The sequence below is a fragment of the Tursiops truncatus genome, chromosome 2 (assembly GCF_011762595.2).
Source record: "Tursiops truncatus isolate mTurTru1 chromosome 2, mTurTru1.mat.Y, whole genome shotgun sequence".
Lineage (NCBI taxonomy): Eukaryota > Metazoa > Chordata > Mammalia > Artiodactyla > Delphinidae > Tursiops > Tursiops truncatus.
Genome location: NC_047035.1, coordinates 74845949 through 74858599, shown reverse-complemented (window position 1 = coordinate 74858599; position 12651 = coordinate 74845949). Strand labels below are relative to the sequence as shown.

The following is a 12651-nucleotide window of genomic DNA, read 5'->3' as shown; positions in this document are numbered from 1 at the left end:
CCTCACAGGAGGCCCGGGCTGAAGGAGGCCAAGGGAGCACGTGGGGTCGCACCAGCCCAGGGCCCTCAGGTGGCAGAGCCCCTTGGTCACTGGACCCCTAAAGCTATCCGAGGACCTATGAGGGGGTGTGGCAGCAGCAGCTAGGGATCCTCCCAGACCCACGGGAGGGAGCAAGGCCTGCTCCTTCCAGGCCCAGCCCAAGCTGAGGGTGACAAGGTCTCGGTCAGGTAAGAAGCCATCTGGAAAGCAGGGTCAGCACCACCCCTGAGCAGTTTCCATCTCAAACCAGGGGCTCCTCAATCCCAGCAAGAACTTTCTCTCAAGTCTGAGGCTGTTAAGCCTAAAGCCAACTGGGGCCAAGCCAGAGGGCAGAGCAGGAGAAGCAGGTGTGTGAGGGTGGTGCAGAGTCCACTCACCTGTGTCCACTCTGTTCTCATGTCTGGCCCAGGCCCCACCGGGGGTATCAGAGGGGATTAAAGTGGCCTTTGTGAGGGGGCCTGGGGAAGGGTGCCTACGCCCACCGGGAGGGTTAGCGCTGGGCTGAGGGCCACTGTAGCAGACCCCTCGGTGCAGTAAGGGACCCGGCATTGTTCAGCGTGGAGGGAAGAGGCTGCTGAGGAAACCTGGAGACGTGGTCATCAAGTCCCTGAGACTTGCCCAGCCCTGAAGAACCCTAGTCCCCATGAGCAGGGGCCAGCCTCAAGGAGGGAAGGCCATGCCATCCCGGGGGGGAGTGTGTCACCAAGGCTAGCTGTAGAACACATTTCTCTGGACAGATGCCCTACTGCTCCAAAAGGCTTTAAGCACAGGCCAACCCTGGAGGCAGAAGAAGGGACCAAATGACTTCTCATGACCCCAGGCCTAAGATTCTAGAACACTCTCTGACACTTCACCCAGAGACCTTCCTTCTGAACACAACTGAAATCACAGTCCAGTCAAGAGAAGAGCAGGCTAAGCCAGTATGTGCTTCAGGAACACCTGGGTGGGGTCTTCAGCTCCACCAGAGCGACCCCTCTGCCCTGACCCACCATTGGAGAGGCAGCCATCTGAGCCTCAAAGGATTGTTTATCCTCTTGGTTTGCCATAGAATCCAACTTCCCTGGGATCACATGTAAAGCCTTTAACAGATATCACCTTAGTTATCAGGTAACATCTCAGCAAAAAAATCCATTCAACTATGCGCTCCTTGGGATGGAAAGTGTATCTTGTTCATCCGTGTGTCTGCGACAACTCGCACAGTGCCTGGCACACAACCAATGCTTAATATACACTTAAGCAGCAAGTGAACAAATAAATGATTAGTACCATCAGGCACTGGGGAAGGAGCCAAGTTGTATATGTGTGTAGGGGTGTGGGGGGAGCATAAGAAAAAAGAAAGTGGGGATTAATAGACGAGGTGGCCGGGTGAGCCACTATTTCACAATTTAGCCAAGAGCTAAGAGTAACCAACCTGTCAAGAACTATCAGGAAGGGGCTTCCCTGGTGGCACAGTGGTTAAGAATCCGCCTGCCAATGCAGGCGACACGGGTTCGAGCCCTGGTCCGGAAAGATCCCTCATGCCGCGGAGCAACTAAGCCTGTGCGCCACAACTACTGAGCCTGCGCTCTAGAGCCCATGAGCCACAACTACTGAGCCAGCAAGCCACAACTACTGAAGCCCGCGTGCCTAGAGCCCATGCTCCACAAACAAGAGAAGTCACTGCAATGAGAAGCCCACGCACCGCAACGAAGAGTAGGTGTGCAGCAAGGAAGACCCAACGCAGCCAAAACTAACTAAATAAAATAAATTTAGAAAATAAAATAACTACCAGGAAAAGCAAAACCTGAGTGACGGTCCCTTGGCCAGTGCAGCCCCAGGCGGGCACTCATCCAACAGAGCCTAGAGGATGGTTACTCTGGGAAAGCACACAGGGCTTCCAGGCGTCAGCCCTCTAGTCACTGAGGCACCATACCAAGGTCCAGGGCTGAAGGCCACATTACCACCCACCTCACTTCCTCCAGTGTCCTATCTTAAAACTCCTTCTCCAATCTACCTCTGGGAGCAATGTGTGGGGAAAAACATCTTCTGACTGATGGGTGGGTCTGGGGAAGGGGAGCAAGCCGTGTGCAGACCCAGTGCCGTCACTCTAAGTACACTGATGAGCCAAGAGACTGCGGCGGCTAGTGCCCTGCCTCTGTGTAAGGCCACCTGCGATTCAGGCATAGTTTAACCCAGACACACACATGCGTAAGGTTTCCTCTATCACACGGAGAGCTATATTTTGAAATTAATAAGCAGGTCAGACATTGAGTCTGTAGCCAGAAGTAGGACAGGAAGTGGAAAAAAGTCTACCACTTCCGTGCAGATGTTCTGGGGGCTTGGGGCGGCCCCTCCCATTTCCATGACGTCATGGCTGCCGCGAGGGGCAAATGGGGGCACTGTTTGAAGCTCTCCCGCAGAAGCCACATCCTCTGGAAAAAGGAGTTTAAAATTCTGAGTTACAGATAGCATCACCCTAGGCCACGTGCCGCCGGGGCCCGGAGGGCTGGGCCGTTACACCACCATGACCGCAGGTGCGACAGGAAGGCAGTGGGCGAGCTGGGAGGGGCTGGCGGGGCCCTGGCAACGGCACCCACGCCCACAGCAGGCCGGGGAGGTGCTGCACACCCCACTGTGAGAAGCAGCCCCGCCCCGCCTCTCCCACCCCCCACCAACCCAGCCCTAAGATCAAAGCTTGATCTCACCCGATCACACCCTTTCTTAATACGGGACAGGCCCTCTAGGCTATGTCCGGCCCGCCATCCCCAGGAGGAGTGGGGTCGCATCCGCTCCCCTACACACAGCTGGGGCTGGTTCTCCGAGGAAGGCCCCCACTCCAGGTCAGCAATGAAGTGGAGGGTGATGGCCGTGATGGACATCTGCTTCCCAGAGGCCAAGGAGACCAGGATTCAGGAGGCCAGGAGATGGGGAGCCGCAGAAGGAGAACCAGAACCTGAGACCCGAAGAACGGCAGTGCTTGGACGTCCTGCTCTGTGGTAGTGTCCCTGGCCACCCACCTGGGGGCAGCAGTACTCCACCAAAGAGGCCTCTTCTCCTTTTCTGCTTATTCTAAGGAAGGAAAGCCCCCAGTGCTTAGGAAAACCACTTTTCAGAGGAAAATAAAAGGACAGAAGACTTCACTCCAGGAGCCGAGCCCCTGCCCTTTGCCCATCACTGTGTCGGGCTCCGGCCCACATGATCCTGTCACATCCCTTGGAGGAGAGAGGGTTTAGGGTCTGGCCGGGCAGACAGCAGGGGGCACTACCTGCCCAGGATCACCAGGCTCCCTCATCCACAGCACTAGAAACGAGTCCCCCGGGAGGGGCTGGGGGAGCCCCCGGCATACTGGAGAGCCCTCTGGATTCCTCAGCAGGGAGCCTGGGCTGGCGGCCGGGATCCACCACTCTAACCGCCCACAGCCTCAGTTTCCCAGTGGGGTCAGTGCTCTCTCACAGGGCAGTTTAAGAACCAAGGCACCTCTCACAGTGCATACCTGCCAAGTGCCAGACACAGGCCAGGCCCTGGGGATTCAGCCTCTGTACAAAATACACGACTCCGCACAGACGAAGCTCAAGAACAGGCAAAACTAATCACCAGCGATGGCAATGGGAGCAGTGGACGACTCTGGGGTAGAAGGACTCCCTGGAAAGGGGCACGAGGGAAGCTTCCGGGTGGTGGAAATGTTCTGCCTCTTGATTTGGGCACACAGGTGTATACACATGTCAAAATGACTCCAACTGTCTCAGTAAAGTACTGTTCCCATTAACACACACACACACAGTTTCAGCTTAATAAGCTGAAATGCAAATATAAGGGAACGCCCAGAAAGGTGAAGAGGTCCTGCGAGTTGAGCTGGATCAAACTGGACCACCACGCTGAGATGAAAATGCGGCTGCTTCTTCACTAGGCCAGTGCCCAGGTGAGCCTAGGCCTCCCAGCCCCACCAGCGGATGGCCACTTCTCCCCTCACTATATGGGCCCAGGAGCTTCTGGTTACACCGTCATGTGCATTTTCTTGCTCCCTCCAAGGCTTCCAGCTTCCGGGAGAGCTTGATGGAAGGGAAATTGCAGAACTGGGAGGCACTGGCAAGGCTGTAGCCAATTTTCTGACAAAAGCCAACACTCCTGGCCCCAGAGCACCCCAGGCGGCCCAGACTCCTCTCATTGCAACATCACCGAACACTCCCGCTTCTTATCGCCCCTCTCACCCTCTGGGGGCCTCTCTGCCTTCAAAAGGGCCCCCTTGAGCCCTGGCTGAACCTAAGGCCTGAAGGAATGAAGGCAGACCACCCTCCAGCAGACAGTTTCTCTGGGCAGCCATCGTCCCAGGCCAGAACACACTCCATCATTCCAGGGGGGTTTCACCATCTCTGGGAAAAGGTCAGCCCATTCTCCCTGTTTGCTTTGGAAATGCGGGCACACTCCCATTACGGAGGCAATAGGATCCAGAGGAGAGAGACCTGCCATTTTCAAGTTCTTTTAAAAATCCCACTGAGACGCAGAAAGGGTGCTTGTCTATGCTCTCCCTGAACCGCCCACACAAAATTCAGCCAAGGACAAAAAAAGAAACCATTAAAGGAAGAGCATAGAAGTGTGAGACAAGGCTGGCAGGACTTCAGAGAGTTTAAGGAGATGAAGGACTGTGGTTCAGAGAGTGGTCAGCAACTGGTCTCTATTTCATGCTTCCAGCCTTGATGGGAAGAAACTGGGTTAACATGAAACAGGTCTTCTTTCCAGTGGAGACAGCAAGACACTATTTTTAGCAAACTCTAGGGCATCCTTGCTTCTTGCTGGCCCAAATCATTCCAGTGATTACCAAGGGACGGGGGCGGGGGTGGGGGGGGCGACATCCTTATCTGGAATCTTTATGAAGAATAACATGTATCTGTGCAACACCAAAGCAAACATGATCTGGCTTTGACCTTCACAGGAAAGCTAAGCAGTAGGCAGAGTATGATCTCCCCCTTTCACAAATGGGGAAAGAGGTGAAGTGGCTCACTTGCCATCGTGGTGAACGAGGCCCACATCAGCACTAGACTCGGTCCCCAGGCTTTCCACCAAGCCCTGTGGACACCCAAGTCCCAGGTGGTTCCAGATGCAGCCATCACAGAGGAAAGAGCAGGAAAAGACGAAGTCTCAGGACCCCCTCCCAAGACCGGTGTCTTATATTCTGCCTGCATGTCCCTTCCCTCTTCCATGACTCTTGCCCCTCCTTGATCACTCTTTAGGATTAGAGAAGAATGGCAAAACAGAGGTCGGTACACTTAGGAGACACTCCCTCAGTAAATGTTGATGTTAGTCATCTCCTGAGGCAATACTTTCTGCACAAGCAAACTCCACTACTCAATCATATGGCAACAAGAGTTAGTAAAGTAATACCTAGATACACTCCGGCCAGCCGGTCGGATGGCTGATTCTTACTCAGCTGTCAGATTTCAGCCTAAATGTCTCCTGCTTAGAGAGGCCTTTCCTGACCACTGTGTCTGAGCAGCTTCCTCGCCATCTCCACTCATGATCACTTCGTACAGTTTATGCCCTTCACTCTACTTCATAACAACACGATTCTATTTGTGTGCTAATTTGGCTCTCTTCCCAACTCGAATGTCAGGCTCAGAAAGGGAGGTGCCTTGTCTCTTCTGATCACCTCTGCACGGCCAGTGCCTGGCAGAGCAGGAGCACAAATATTTTTTAACTAAATGATGGAGTAATAGAAAGGAGGCGCTTCCCCACCAGATATCTCTTATTAACACCCTGAAAGTAGATGGGGTAAAACGTCAATGAGGGCTTCCCTGGTGGCACAGTGGTTAAGAATCCGCCTGCCAATGCAGGGGACATGGGTTCGAGCCCTGGTCTGGGAAGATCCCACATGCCGCCCTATGCACCACAACTACTGAGGCTGTGCTCCAGAGCCCGAGAGCCACAACTACTGAGCCCGAGTGCCACAGCTACTGAAGCCCACGTGCCTAGAGCCCGTGCTCCGCAACAAGAGAAGCCACTGCAACGTGGTGAGCCCCGCTCACCACAACTAGAGAAAAGCCCGCGGGCAGCAACGAAGACACAACGCAGCCAAAAATAAATAAAATAAATAAATTTTTAATAAATAAATAAAACGTCGATGATTGTTGAAGCTGAATGTTGGGTATCTGCGAGTTTATGTCTTGATGTGTGTGTGTGTGTGTGTGTGTGTGTGTGTGTGTGTGAAATAAAAAGTTTAAAACAAAGTTGTTCATCCCTGGGATGAAAAAAGGCAGAGCAGATCTGAATAGCAGACCCTAGGGATGTTTCTAGGGACATCCAGGGAGTCCCTCAGGGTATCTCTCTCCAGAGAAAGAGGAAGACCTGATGTTGGCCACCACAGTCCTTCAGCTGAAAGCCAGTAAAACTGGACGTGCAGCTGAGGGAGAAAAGCACTATGTGTGGACAGTTCTCCGTGTTTCTGACAACTGCTCCGAGGGTACATTTGTAGAGCAGTTGCATTAACAAGGTACTTTCACTTACGTTTTTGTTGGAACAACAGTGTGAAGTATTATTATCCCCATGCTTGTTATATTATTTATCTCACTCAAAGCCTAATCCAAATGCTTTGGAATCAGACAGAAATAAGATTCAAACCCTAACACTACAGTCTGAGCTTCCATTTCCTCATCTGGAAGAGGAGAACACCACCTCCCTCCTCATGGGATTATAGGGAAACATAAATAACAGGAGGACACTTAATACCATGCCACACATATGGTAGGTGCTCAGTGGTAGCTACTCATTCCTGGACCAAGGTTGTGTCTTATCTTTGGTAATCCCACGGTGCCTGGGTGCCTAATTATTGGCTAAATTTTAGAGTCAAAACAAAAGGTCCACAGAAGGTCAACAGACTTGTAAGTGGCAGAACAGGTCCTTGAATCAACACCTTCAGGGCAAGCAAAGTGCTTTCGGCGGCACCAGGCTGCCTATCTAGGGTCTTGAAGATACACCTCTTTTTCATCTCATTGACAGAAGTTTTGCGTAAGCTTGAACCCACCTATTAATTGAAACTAAGCAAATAAAATATTTTCTTTAGTTCCTCAGAAGTCCTCCTCTTTTTTTCTCATTCCCTTGTCTAAGATCCTTGTTCTGTAAAGTGTTGTTTCCTCGTGCAAGAAAAAGCCATTTTTAATATGTGCTAAATTTTTTAAAATTAACTGTAGTTAGAAAGTTATACAGCACTCAAACTTCAGAAGCCCAGAGCCGCAAGCCAAGATGGGAGGACACAGTCACACTGAGTTTGTACACGAGCTCCCCAGCCCCTGGTAACCACCAGTGCTAGTTCACTGAGCCTCCGAAACCAGAGAGCAGGCCTCTCTGACCGCCCCAAGTATGTTCAACCATCATAACAAAAGTGTTTTGAAGCCTAAGATGAAAGGATGTGATCAAAGAGGCCAAAGGTACTGGCTGCTAAAAGAAGAAAACACAGGAGATGGTTTCCATGTGATAGGGGGCAGGAAATGTGTGGGCAGGAGGTGTTGAGGGCCAGGCTTCCAGCCACTGCAAAGAATGGCAGGGAACAGACCACATACAGTGGTGTGGCAAATGGCCCCCGGCCCCACAAAAGAGCACAGAAAATAAACCCACCCCGTAAAGATGCTGAGCTAGAGGCAGCAGAAGATGCTAGGATATCGCTCACCCTGTGCCACAGTACTCAAAATCCACTCTTGCAGCATGCTACACTGGGCACCCAGGTGTCAGGCCCATGGACAGGCACCATCACAACACAGCCGGTGGGTATTAAGAAAGATCCAGTGGCGCAGTGGTTGAGAGTCCGCCTGCCAATGCAGGGGACACAGGTTTGTGCCCCAGTCCAGGAAGATCCCACATGCCGCAGGGCGGCTGGGCCCGTGAGCCATGGTCGCTGGACCTGCGCGTCCAGAGCCTGTGCTCCGGGAAAGGCCGCAACAGTGAGAGGCCCGCGTACCGCAAAAAAAAAAACAAAAAAAAAGAAAGATCCAGACTGGAAGATGCATCGAATGAAAAGATTACCCATCCTGATTCAGTGCCTCTCATCTACCATGTCTTTGGTTACTTCAGCTAAAAAAACAAACAAACAAAAAACAAAAAACACATAAGAATCAGAAACTCTGGGACTTCCCTGGCCATCCAGTGGTTAAGACTCCACCCTTCCAATGCAGGGGGCGTGGGCTCGATCCCTGGTTGGGAACTAAGATCCCGCATGCCACACAGCACAGCCAAAAAAAAAAAGAGAATCAGAAACTCAATTGGTGGTTGGGGGGCGGTAGTAATGCATTTTTTTAAACTTGAATCGTTTCACAGGTAATTCTCCTACATGTAGAGTTGAGAACCACTGAACGAGTGAACAGAAAACTAAAAATGAGTTGTAATGAGCTTTTAACTAAATTTAAACTCAAGACTCCAAAAGCTGTCTATAGGCTTCTGCCCTATTGCAAACGGTGAAAAGACACACCAAAGATGAAGGTTTCCCACTGGCTTGGGTAAATCACCTCTGAGATAACAGCTAATCCAATTAAGTGGGAGCTTAGTGTCTACTTCATGTATCTCAAGATCACTGACATACATTAAAGTTTGTATATTAGAGGCTCTGAAAATTGTAATGTCTTCCTTGACAAAATTATCACTATTATTCCCAGTTTTCCACCCATTTATCTTCAAGTTCAGATGCTTTTCTTATTCAAAATACCTGTTTATCAATCTACACTAAAAATAATTCAGAAGCCTCCTGATAAAGGTACAAATGTATACATAAAAGTTTTATTTACATCTTTATTAGAGTATAACTGCTTTACAATGGTGTGTTAGTTTCTGCTTTATAAAAAGTGAATCAGTTATACATATGTCCCCATATCTCTTCCCTCTTGAGTCTCCCTCCCTCCCACCCTCCCTATCCCACCCCTCTAGGTGGTCACAAAGCACGGAGCTGATCTCCTTGTGCTATGCGGCTGCTTCCCACTAGCTATCTATTTTACGTTTGGTAGTGTATGTATGTCCATGCCACTCTCTCACTTTGTCCCAGCTTACCCTTCCCCCTCCCCTTATCCTCAAGTCCATTCTCCAGTAGGTCTGCGTCTTTATTCCCATCTTGCCCCTAGGTTCTTCATGACTTTTTTTTTTTTTTAGATTCCATATATATATGTTAACAAGCGGTATTTGTTTTTCTGTTTCTGACTTACTTCCCTCTGTATGAGACTCTAGGTCCATCCACCTCACTACAAATAACTCAATTTCGTTTCTTTTTATGGCTGAGAAAATGGGTACATAAAAGTTTTAAAGAATATTCAATTACTCAGTCATAGTTTAGTGAACTAGCATCCCTCCAAATGGCAAACCATGGCCCAAGCACCAACAGCTTGCTTTTGTGAATAAAGTTTTACTGGAACTCTGCCAGGCCGTTCATTTAAGAAAAAGCTTGCCGACTCCTAATCTAGAGCTATTCACAAACTTTAGTGTATATCAGAGTTACATGGAGAGCTAAGAAACACAGAGGCCCAAGTTCATTACCAAGTTCCCAGGTAATTGTGAGATACACCAAAATTTGAGAACCTCTGCTCTGGATGGGTGCTTCTCAAACTTTAATATGAACGTGAATCACCTGCTGACCACGTTAAAACAAAGATTCTGCTTCAGGAGGGTCTGGGGTGGGCTTGAGAGTCTCTTTTTCAAATAAGCTCCTAGGTTATGTCAATCCTGCTGGTCAACAGGCTACGTTTTGCATAGCAAGAACCCAGAGCAGCACTTCTCCAATTTGGCTGCACGTTAGAATCTCCCGGGTAGTGGTACAAAGTGCAGATGCCACCCCCAGAGATTTGTATTTAATTGGTCTGGGGTGTGCCCTGGGCATTGAGATTCCGTTTTTAAGTTCCCCAAGTGATTCTAATGTGCAGCCAGGTTGGGAAACCTCTAGAGCACAACTCACCATCTCAGCAGTCAGCTAAATTTAAATAGTGGAATCCTCAACATAGCTTATTTCCTGTATATAGCAGCCAAGATGGAAACAGGGCTGCTACCACAATACATATAAATATGTCTAGACTTCAGCCAGCAGACCTATTGCTCCACCCAAGTGTGTCACGGACTCTGATCTTAAGCAAGTTACAAATCGGAGCTTCAATTTCTTCATCTATCTAATGCGGATTGGAACCCCTGAGATAATGGTAAGAACAAAATGAGAGAACATTTGTGAAGGTGGTTTGGAAAGTAGTGTCTCCTATATATAAGCATATATACAAATCCCACTTTTGGCACTCTTCTTACACGGTCTAAGAGATACATATTTCCCTTTTCACCACTAAATCACGTTGAAACAGATATAAAGGGGGAAGCACACACTTTTCTCACAAAGTGCTTAATGATGCAGTTCCAGGAAGCATTGTGTCATAAGAGCGGGAACCACCGGCAACAATTGAAGGATTAGTAAGGGATTACCAACTCCAGGGAAAAGACAAAGGACTGTGGTTTCCCAGGGTTGTCAGCCCTGCCTTTTGTCATTAACTTCAAATACACTTAATGAAAACACGGAGGTAGATTCACAGTTGCAAGTTATCAACTCCTAAAGAGCTCTGCACACAGGACTGAAGGGAAAAAAGGACTTTCATACCAATAAAGAAGAAAAACAAAAAACAGAGCCAGAGGCAGAGGAAGGAGTGGCATGGAGCTTTTTAATTTGGAAGGCAAAAAGGTTACACTTCATGGAAGGCAGAGGCTATGCTAATAAATGCTCATTACAAAGTTGTTCTGACACGGAAGCCTGGGAACTCTCTGGGCTCTCCAACCGCATCCCAAATCAGTCGGTAGCAAGCATAAATCTGAAGGAAATCCGTGTGTCCAGCAAAGTGCCATCTCAAGAGCTCTTCTTATCCAGGGGAAACCAAAGAGTGAACCTTTAAGAAAGAAGCAGAAAGGTAAGAAGAGATACTCAAGGTTTCTAAAAATGTTTTGTGATATGCTACAGACAGGGTCTCGAATTCTTCTATCTAAATTCTAAACCCGTAAAGACAAAGGCAGTTAATGGGTTCCCAAATTCTGGACAGTATTTAAGCCAGGTTAGAACAACCAGAATAAAGCAAATTTTTTCACTGAACATTTTATAGAGGGATCCATAGAAATTAATGCTCAAATCTGAATTCCAAGCACACGGAAGGCATAACTGACTCGGAACTGTAGCCGTGGGTTCTAACGCCACCTCTGCAATTAATTAGCTGTACGACTTTACGTAAGTCACTCTGACCTCTCTGATCCACAAACCCTCTTTGTGGTGAGAGGATTGCAACTTAGCCTAAAGAGCTTTTCTGGATTTAGAAAGCTTACAAAGCACTAACTTCCAGTTTGGGGGGTGGGGGAGGGGGAGGGGAAGAAGGAAGAAGGAAGAATTCGAAAGAAAGCAGAGAAAGATTCCCAATCTCAGATTTAACGAAGGACCAAAACAGCAGGAATAATTTTGTTTTCATTTAACAGTAAGATTATTTTTGGCAAGAAGGAGGTGGAGAGTAACCCCATGAGAAGAGGCCACACAGCTGCCAGAGTCAGATGGGACTGACTGTAAGCTGTGAGGTGGAGCCCAGCCCTGCCCTGTAAACACAGACTTCCCTTCTCACACCTCTAGGAGGGCTGCCCACCTAGAGCAGCTCCGACACGGTGTGGCCAGAAGGTGACCCCTTGGCCCTAGGGGCCCCAATGTCCCCAGCCACAAGCAGCCCATTTTCCTGCAGTGTGCCATAAAAATACTGTCATCTTCTACGTGTGAAGATGAGAAAGGTTGGGAAACACTATGTTTCAGAAGAGTTGGGCTACACCAGTAGGTGAAAGGGCACCACCTTATTTTGTGCATTGGTTCAGGTGACCTGGAGATTCTAGCATCAGAGTTTAGAGGAAAGATCTTAGACTTCTAGCCAGATTGCTTTTATTCCACTAACAATGAAAGAGAAATGCTACATAATTGCAGAACATTCCTGCATCAGTGGAATTATGAGAAATATGTAAAACAAAGAGCAAAAACAGGGAGCAAAAGTGATCACAGTGCCAAATAAGAACAAACAGACCTATTAAAACTAACCTATTCACTCCATCAAATGTCTTAAAGCAAACTCTCTGACAACAGACTATGAACTAATACAACACATCAGTTCTAACGGCCAAGGTGAGAGAGAAATAGAGCACAGGGCCACTTCAGTGAAGAGCCTGACACAATGAGAATTATAAAAGAAATCCTCATTCAGTACAAAAGTCAAGTTTTGAGATCCTATGACAATAAAACATCTTAATCTAAGACACTGGGATTGGTCCAACCAAAAGGCAAAAAATGACTCATGAGAGTCAATCTCTTTGACAATGGTTTTCAGAAAATTCCTATTTACATAGATCTGCTCCTTTCTTTTAAGGCAAAAATATATCTACCAGACAGTACTCTAAAAGCAGAGGTTCTAGGAGTCTTTGAAATATTAGCTCAACAAAATTGGACTATTCACCAGCTCAGAAGAATGATTTCAACTGTTAACCAGAGGATAAAGGTTTCAGGAAACTGACAAATAAAATTTCCTCCCCTGATATCAAGACATGCAAAGTGGAAGACACCTACTGAGAGCATGACTTCTTCAGTCTATTCACACAAGCAGGAAAGACAGCACCATTCAA

General features: G+C 48.4%; 1 protein-coding gene across 2 annotated transcripts in view; it reads right to left on the bottom strand.

Annotated features, from left to right (window-relative positions):
- Positions 1-12651, bottom strand: part of DAD1 (defender against cell death 1) — a 55329-nt gene that overhangs the window by 24676 nt on the left and 18002 nt on the right. The window contains exon 3 of one of the 2 annotated variants that reach the window (XM_019948560.3): positions 10660-10901. The exons of the other annotated variant lie outside the window; for it this stretch is intronic. The gene's annotated coding sequence lies outside the window, so the exon portion shown is untranslated. Of the gene's footprint in view, positions 1-10659; positions 10902-12651 lie in introns of those variants that run through there. 2 annotated transcript variants of the gene reach the window in all.